Here is a 6,910-nt window from a genome sequence, read left to right on the forward strand (position 1 = left end):
AATATTGTTGCACACATTTCAAAATCAGATATCGATTCTTTATTTTTGATTCAGTAGTATTTCAAATTAGGGTGAAGGAGCAGAACACTGCAAAGCCGTCCTAAGTGTTCTATAGAGGCCACCAGGTAACAGCGTTTGGAGAAATAATTTCCTCTAACCTCCTGTTTTCTCTGGTGAGCATAATGCTGGATTTGAAACTGTAGATTCCGCAGCAAGAGTCATGTTTCTTTTTCTTGTAAATAGGTCTTGCTGTGTCTAGACTCGAGCTGGGTAAGATCTTGGGAAAAGGAAACTGCCCTGGTGCATGAAGAGAAAGAAGACTGTAGCCACTCAGCCTGGTAAGTGGGAATGAATGACGCAGATGACAGAGGTAAGGGCCAAAATCAACGGAAAAACTCAACCTTAAAATATGGTTTTGAAAGTTCTGCTTTCAGTGGACTGATTGTGGAAGCCTAGGTTTATTTCTGCAGTGGCCACAGAGGGACATACATTGTCTCTCTCTTTGCAGGCTCCTACATCCTCTGAAGAGTTACTTTCCGTGCACCAGTGCCTTCCATGGCATTCACAGTGAAACCCAAAGCCTCCCGATGGCCAGTGAGGGTCTGTGTGATCTGACTGCTGTTCCATTGCTTTGGGAGTGTGTGAAAACCTATACCCAATGGGAGTTTCTAAGTGGAAGCCCCAATGTGGTTTACTCCTCTCCCATTTTTGGATGCCCTGTCTGTTAGAGACCCGCACAGACTCTGGTACATCAGGAATGTGTGGGTAGATTGAATCTCCCCCATCAAATGTTACATAGAGCAGCCTTCCCCTTAGAGGCTTCCCTATCGACCAGATCCTGTTCTCCCTCCTCAGAAATGTACTTGGGAGCAGGGTGCCGGGGTGGCTCAGTTGGTTAAGCTTCCGACTTCGGCTAAGGCCATGATCTCCTGGTTCATGGGTGTGAGCCCCGCATTGGGGTCTGTGCTGACACGTCAGAGCCTGGAGCCTACTTTGGGTTCAATATGCAAATTAATGTTTCTCAAGCCTTGGGAATTGGGTATTGCATGTTCAGATTTTCCAGGAGGGTTTTGGAAGCTGGGTGAGCCTTCCTGGGGTTAGAGATGGTTTCTCTTCTTCTGCATTATCAGCAATCCTAAAAACAATGTTGGCAATGATGGCACAAATAAAGAAAAGACTGGAGTCAGAAAAGAAGGGTGGATTAGAGGGAGATTTAATAGGCCAGTCATTTTCCTTACATATGTGGTTAATTTTATTAAAAATTTTTTAATGTTTCTTTTTTTTTTGAAGAGAGAGAGACAGACCAGGAGAGGGGGAAGGGCAGAGAGAGAGAGGAAGTCACAGATTCTGAAGCCAGCTCCAGGCTCTGAGCTGTCAGCACAGAGCCCAGTGCAGGGCTCCAACCCACCAACTGTGAAATCATGACCTGAGCAGAAGTCAGCTACTTAACTGAGCCAACAAGTGCCCTGTATCTGGTTAATGTTAAATGTGGACTCTCCATGGACATCCCAGGATAGAAGATGGGATGCTTTGGATTACCGTGGAAGCACTCCTTTTATCAGAAAGGTAAAATGGATTCATCAAGTTGTACATTCTTTCCTCTCCTGTATCTGAGTCTGACCCTCAAGAGAGTGTCAACATCAACTTGGGACACCCAGTAGTTAGAGCTGGCAGGAACTCGGTTCTCTGAGGTGTTCTGAGAATGGAGGATCAGGAACTGGCTGTGAAGGCATGGAGGGCAGTTTCGTGGCCCAACAGGTTCTTTTTGACAGAATCTGAAGGGAAAATTCTGTTAGGCTTCACAAGCCCCATTTGGGCAGAGGTTCTCTTCCCAATGTAAATTCAGGGGCAGCTGACCTCTGTGCCCACACTGTTGGCTCTGAATTATGGGTCAGGAATGGGGGTGGGGGTGGTGCCTCAGAAGGGCTGCTAGAGGTGAGAATGATGTGCCTGGTTGAGCCAAGATTCAAGGCTGGTGCTGGGGAGCCCTGGGCAGGTGAAAGAAGCACGTGCCTGCAGGTCTTGGTCCTGAGAGGGGCGACCTGTGCGACAAGTCCCCTGCGTGCCTGTGCAGCTCTTGGTGGAAACCTCTATCTGGGCAGGTGCTGAGGGGAGCCATTAACTAAAGTCCAGTCTGGGTGAGTGAGGACAGAATTTCACTGGTGTCTTATGTGCACGTGCAAGAGTGAGTGGTGAGGGGTAACAAACGAGCAAGAGTGAGTGGTGAGGGGTAACAAACGATGTCACACTGACTTTTCTGCCCACAGTCAAGTGGACAAGATAGTCGAATAGGCCTTGTGAGAAAAGTGGTCAAAACGGAAAGTGATACTGTGTGGTAGTAAATGATGAACTGATGTACATTCACCTTTCAAGGGTTAATTTGACCATTTAATTGATTCAGATGGTTAGGCATGCTCCACTTGTAGGAGGTCGTGGTAAGGTTTTTACAGAGAGGAGGTGGGAGCAGAGGAAGGAGAGTGTTGGATTGGATACACCTTAAATATTTCCTTTATTTTTGGAAGGCCTAGGTGACTGCAATTGTTCTCACATTCATTTTCTTCTGCTACAGTGCAGTGACTAAGTCACGGTTTCCTTACAGAGGCTTTGGTGGCATTAGAGCCACCTCAGGCTATGGCTTCCCTATTTAATTTAACTGTGGAAACCCAGTTGGTAGGATATTAGGTTGTGTTTGTTTTAAATCTATTAGCAAGGGAAATTTAGAAATAGTCCATCCACTGTAAAAATGCACACTCCTGATGATGCAACAGTCTCGTCTCCCAAACCACCCAGTTAAGTCACATGTGTACACATCAAAGATCATATTTCATGATGTGTATGATAGCAGGAGACCGATGTATTGAACTATGGAAGTTTATAAACAAGAAACTGAACAAGGACGTTTTCTAAACCACTACTGTGGTGTATGATGTGTTTTTGTGACATCCATTTCTACAGGTGTGTAAATACCACCTTCAGGTAGCACTGATGAAAAGCAACTTGAGGGGCGCCTAGATGGCTCAGTCAGTTAAGCGTCTGGCTTCAGCTCAGGTCATGATCTCACATTTCTTGGGTTCAAGCCCTGCGCCGGGCTCTGTGCTGACAGCTAGCTCAGAGCCTGAAGGCTGCTTCAGATTCTGTGTCTCCCTCTCTTTCTGACCCTCCCTGCTCATGCTGTCTCTCTCTGTCTCTCAAAAATAAATAAAAAACATTTAAAAAAAATTAGAAAGAAAAGCAACTTGATTGAGAACAAGTTTGTGACAATATCTACATAAACACTGAACCAAACACAAGATATTTTAGCACCTATGTGTTACACAATTTCAAATACAATTTCACATACACTCTGAATTTGCATAAGTGGGAGGATCCACCTCTACTTGGAAAATGGTTATGTCTGAAGATCAAACTATTGTTGATTGGCAGAAATTAATCGTTCTTTTGCTTTAAGTATTTTATAAGCATATAGTTTATAATTTTTATATTACAGTTGATGATATACCTACTGTAGTTATTTTCTATTACTACCATAACCAATTATCATGTATTTAGGAAATAATAAAAACACAATTGTTTGTTATTAAGTGTGAATTTCAGTGGACTTGGCTTTACTTTCTGTTAAGGGTCTTGTATGGTTAAAAATGAGGGTTTCATGAAATCTATATCTTCTGGATCACCACCCTCATTCTTTTATCCTCATGTATGCACAGCCACTAATCTGCTTATTTAAGTTTTCCCCCCATTTGTACTCAGAGATAAGTGACCTATTATATTACAATAAGGTGTACTACTTAAGGATTTAACACACGTATGTATTGCTCAGTATTTACAATAGATCTAGTTAACATCCATCACTTCACAGTTATAATTTTCTTGTGTGTGTGACCAGAAGTTTCAGAAGCTACTCCTTTTACATCTTTCAAAAAGCCAATACAGTATTGTTGATTATAGCCATCATATACTGTATATACACATTACATTATCTACTCATCTGACAGTGGACACAAATTATTTTCATGTCTCGGTTTTTTTTTTAACTTTTTTAAAATATGTTATTTATTTTTGATACAGAGAGAGACAGAGCATGAGAGGGGGAGGGGCAGAGAGAGAAGGAGACACAGAATCTGAAGCAGGCTCCAGGCTCTGAGCTAGCGTCAGCACAGAGCCTGATGCGGGGCTCGAACCCACGAACCTGAAATCTGACCTGAGCCGAAGCCGGAGGCTTAACCGACTGAGCCACCCAGGCGCCCCTCATGTCTCGGTTTTTATGAATGTTGCATTTTGCTTAATTCTCACATACTTGAAATGTTTTTTTGTTTGTACTTCTAATTCTAGTTTTATGCCATTGTGGTTAGAAAAGATACTTGATAGGATTTTTTAAATTTTTGTTTCTTTTGAGAGAGAGTCAGAAATAGAAAGAGACCATGCAAGCAGGGGAGGGGCAGAAAGAAAATCGCAAACAACCTCCACACTGAGTCTGATGTGGGGCCCAAACCCAAGAACTGTGAGAACTCATGAGCTGAGCCCAAGTCAGGAGTTGGACACTTCTGAGCCACCCAGGCACTCTGCTTGATAGGATTTCAATCTTAAATTTATTAAGATTGATTTTGTGCCCCAACATATAGTAGATACTAGAGAATGTTCCATGAGCACATGAGAAGAATGTTTACTGCAGGTGTTGGATGGAATGGTGTAAGACCACCTACTTGATGGAACTGAAGTCTCCTATTTCCTTACTGATTTGCTGTCTAGATAATCTATTCATTCTGAGAAAGTGCGCTATTGAAGTCCCTTACTATTGTACCCCTGTCTTTTTATCTGTTCTTGTAGGTTAATAGTTGCTTTGTATTTACGTGCTTTTTGTGGGATGGATAAATATTTACCAAAGATCTATCCTTTTGCTGAATTGACATTATTAATATGATATGTAACCATATAAATTTATTTATTTTAGGGAAAGCTGGTTCTATTTCATTAAAAAGCTATTAAAGATTTCTATATATATTTAACAAACAAAATTAGTTTTTAAAAATAAATGAATTAAAAAAAATAAAAATAAATGAATTCTATGTACCAAGTTTTGACCACATCAACACAACAGTTTAATGCACAAAATGATTACTATGCAGCTCAGGGAATAAGAAGCAGTAAACAGAATTAAATACTTGTCAATGCAGAACACTACATGAATATACAAATATATAGCTTTAACGTAACACAAACAAATCATAAGAACCATGTTACCTACCTTCCTCCAACATGAAAGGATTAATGTGTTCTATTTAATGAGTACGTATGTCATGCATAAAACCTTAAGTCCTATGTACTGTGTCTGAAAAGTGTGAGCCAGACAGAATGTAAGGTTTTCGACCTAAAGATGGACATTTCAGAAAGAACCCAACAGGAAGTAAATCCACTAACACAAGTATTGCAAAGGTGATCCATTAGAAAGTTGATCATTTGCAGTGACATACAAAGAAAAAAGTCCCCAGAAATTAATACTAGAAATTTTAGAGTGATGTTATGGTAACCTGCCAAATAAGCTATTTGGGGTCTTAAAACATCAGATAACATTGTAAATTAAAGGACATATATAGGGGGGGGAAATGCAATGTACTACATCAGGGAGTTAACAAATTGAATAGTGTGGAATAGATTTATTAGCCTCCACAAGTTGGTTTTGATAAACTATTGACTACTTGGTAGAGTACCAAGATTTTCATTACAAGAGGATTTCCCCACACCCATCAAAACCTCAAAGCAGGGGGGCCTGGGTGGCTCAGTCGGTTAAGCCTCTGACTTTGGCTCAGGTCATGAGCTCACATTCGTGGGTTTGAGCCCTGCGTTGGGCGGGTCTGTGCTAACAGCTCAGAGCCTGGAGCCTGTTTCTGAATCTGTCTCCCTCTGTCTGCCCTTCCCCACTCATGCTGTCTCTCTGTCTAAAAAATAAATAAAACATTAAAAAAAAAAACCTTTAAATAAATAAACATGAAAGCAATAGGTCTTTCTCAAAGGGTCATTGGGGGCTTTTCCCTCAGGCCCCACCCACCTCCCCAAAACACAGGAATAGGTTTTGGAGTAAAAACTAGCCAGTAAGGGGACTCCTAAGATACAGATGTACATAAACATTACACAAGCTACAATTCAGGTACCTGCACAAACACCACCAACATTTATAGAAAAATGTGTTGGTTTTAAGAGTGTTAAACACTAGATGAGTTACACGAACACACTCTTGGGGTCCTTCCCAAACAAAAAAGAGGGAAACACTTTATTGTCATTCTGACAAACACCACATAAACTAAAAAACGCTGTATGAGGTGACTCCTCTATTTTATAAGGACGTCCAATGTGTCTTCTTATAGTCTTTGGCTTAAAGTCTATTTAGTCTGATGTAAGCATGGCTACCCCACATTCTTCTGTTTCCCATTGGCATGGAAGACCTTTGTCCACACCTGCACGTTGTGCCTGAGTGTGTTCCTGTGGCTAAAGTGAGTCTCTTGAAGGCAGTACATATTCTTAGTTTGTGTACTCCTTTTCTTTCAACCAATATTTTTTTTGTTGAAGAATTTAGTCCCTTTATATTTATAGGAAGTTTTGAGACCGGATGGATGGAGTGACTCTGCTCATTCTTTTCAACGTTTTTAGCTGTTTTAGAATGATTGGCCCCGTTCTTACCCATTTGCTCTTTGTCTTTTTGTTGATGTTCTAGAGTGGTGTACTTCGAGTCCTTTCTCTTTTGTGTATCTACTACAGGTTTTCACTTTCTGGTTACTAGGAGGCTTAAAGGAGACACCTTCTAAAACTATTTTAAATTGTTAACACCTTCATTTTGCATACTAAAACTCTTTGAGGCCTGAGGTAATCCTTAAAAAATGTGAACGTTCAATGCAGTGGCATTTTAGGAAAGAGT

At 41.0% G+C, this 6,910-nt stretch overlaps 1 protein-coding gene across 1 annotated transcript in view; it reads right to left on the reverse strand.

Moving 5' to 3' along the window:
• LOC115279879 (zinc finger protein 345-like) overlaps window positions 1-6,910 on the reverse strand; it is a 9,806-nt gene that overhangs the window by 1,136 nt on the left and 1,760 nt on the right. The window lies entirely within an intron of this gene.

Source organism: Suricata suricatta, chromosome 16, assembly GCF_006229205.1.
Source record: "Suricata suricatta isolate VVHF042 chromosome 16, meerkat_22Aug2017_6uvM2_HiC, whole genome shotgun sequence".
Lineage (NCBI taxonomy): Eukaryota > Metazoa > Chordata > Mammalia > Carnivora > Herpestidae > Suricata > Suricata suricatta.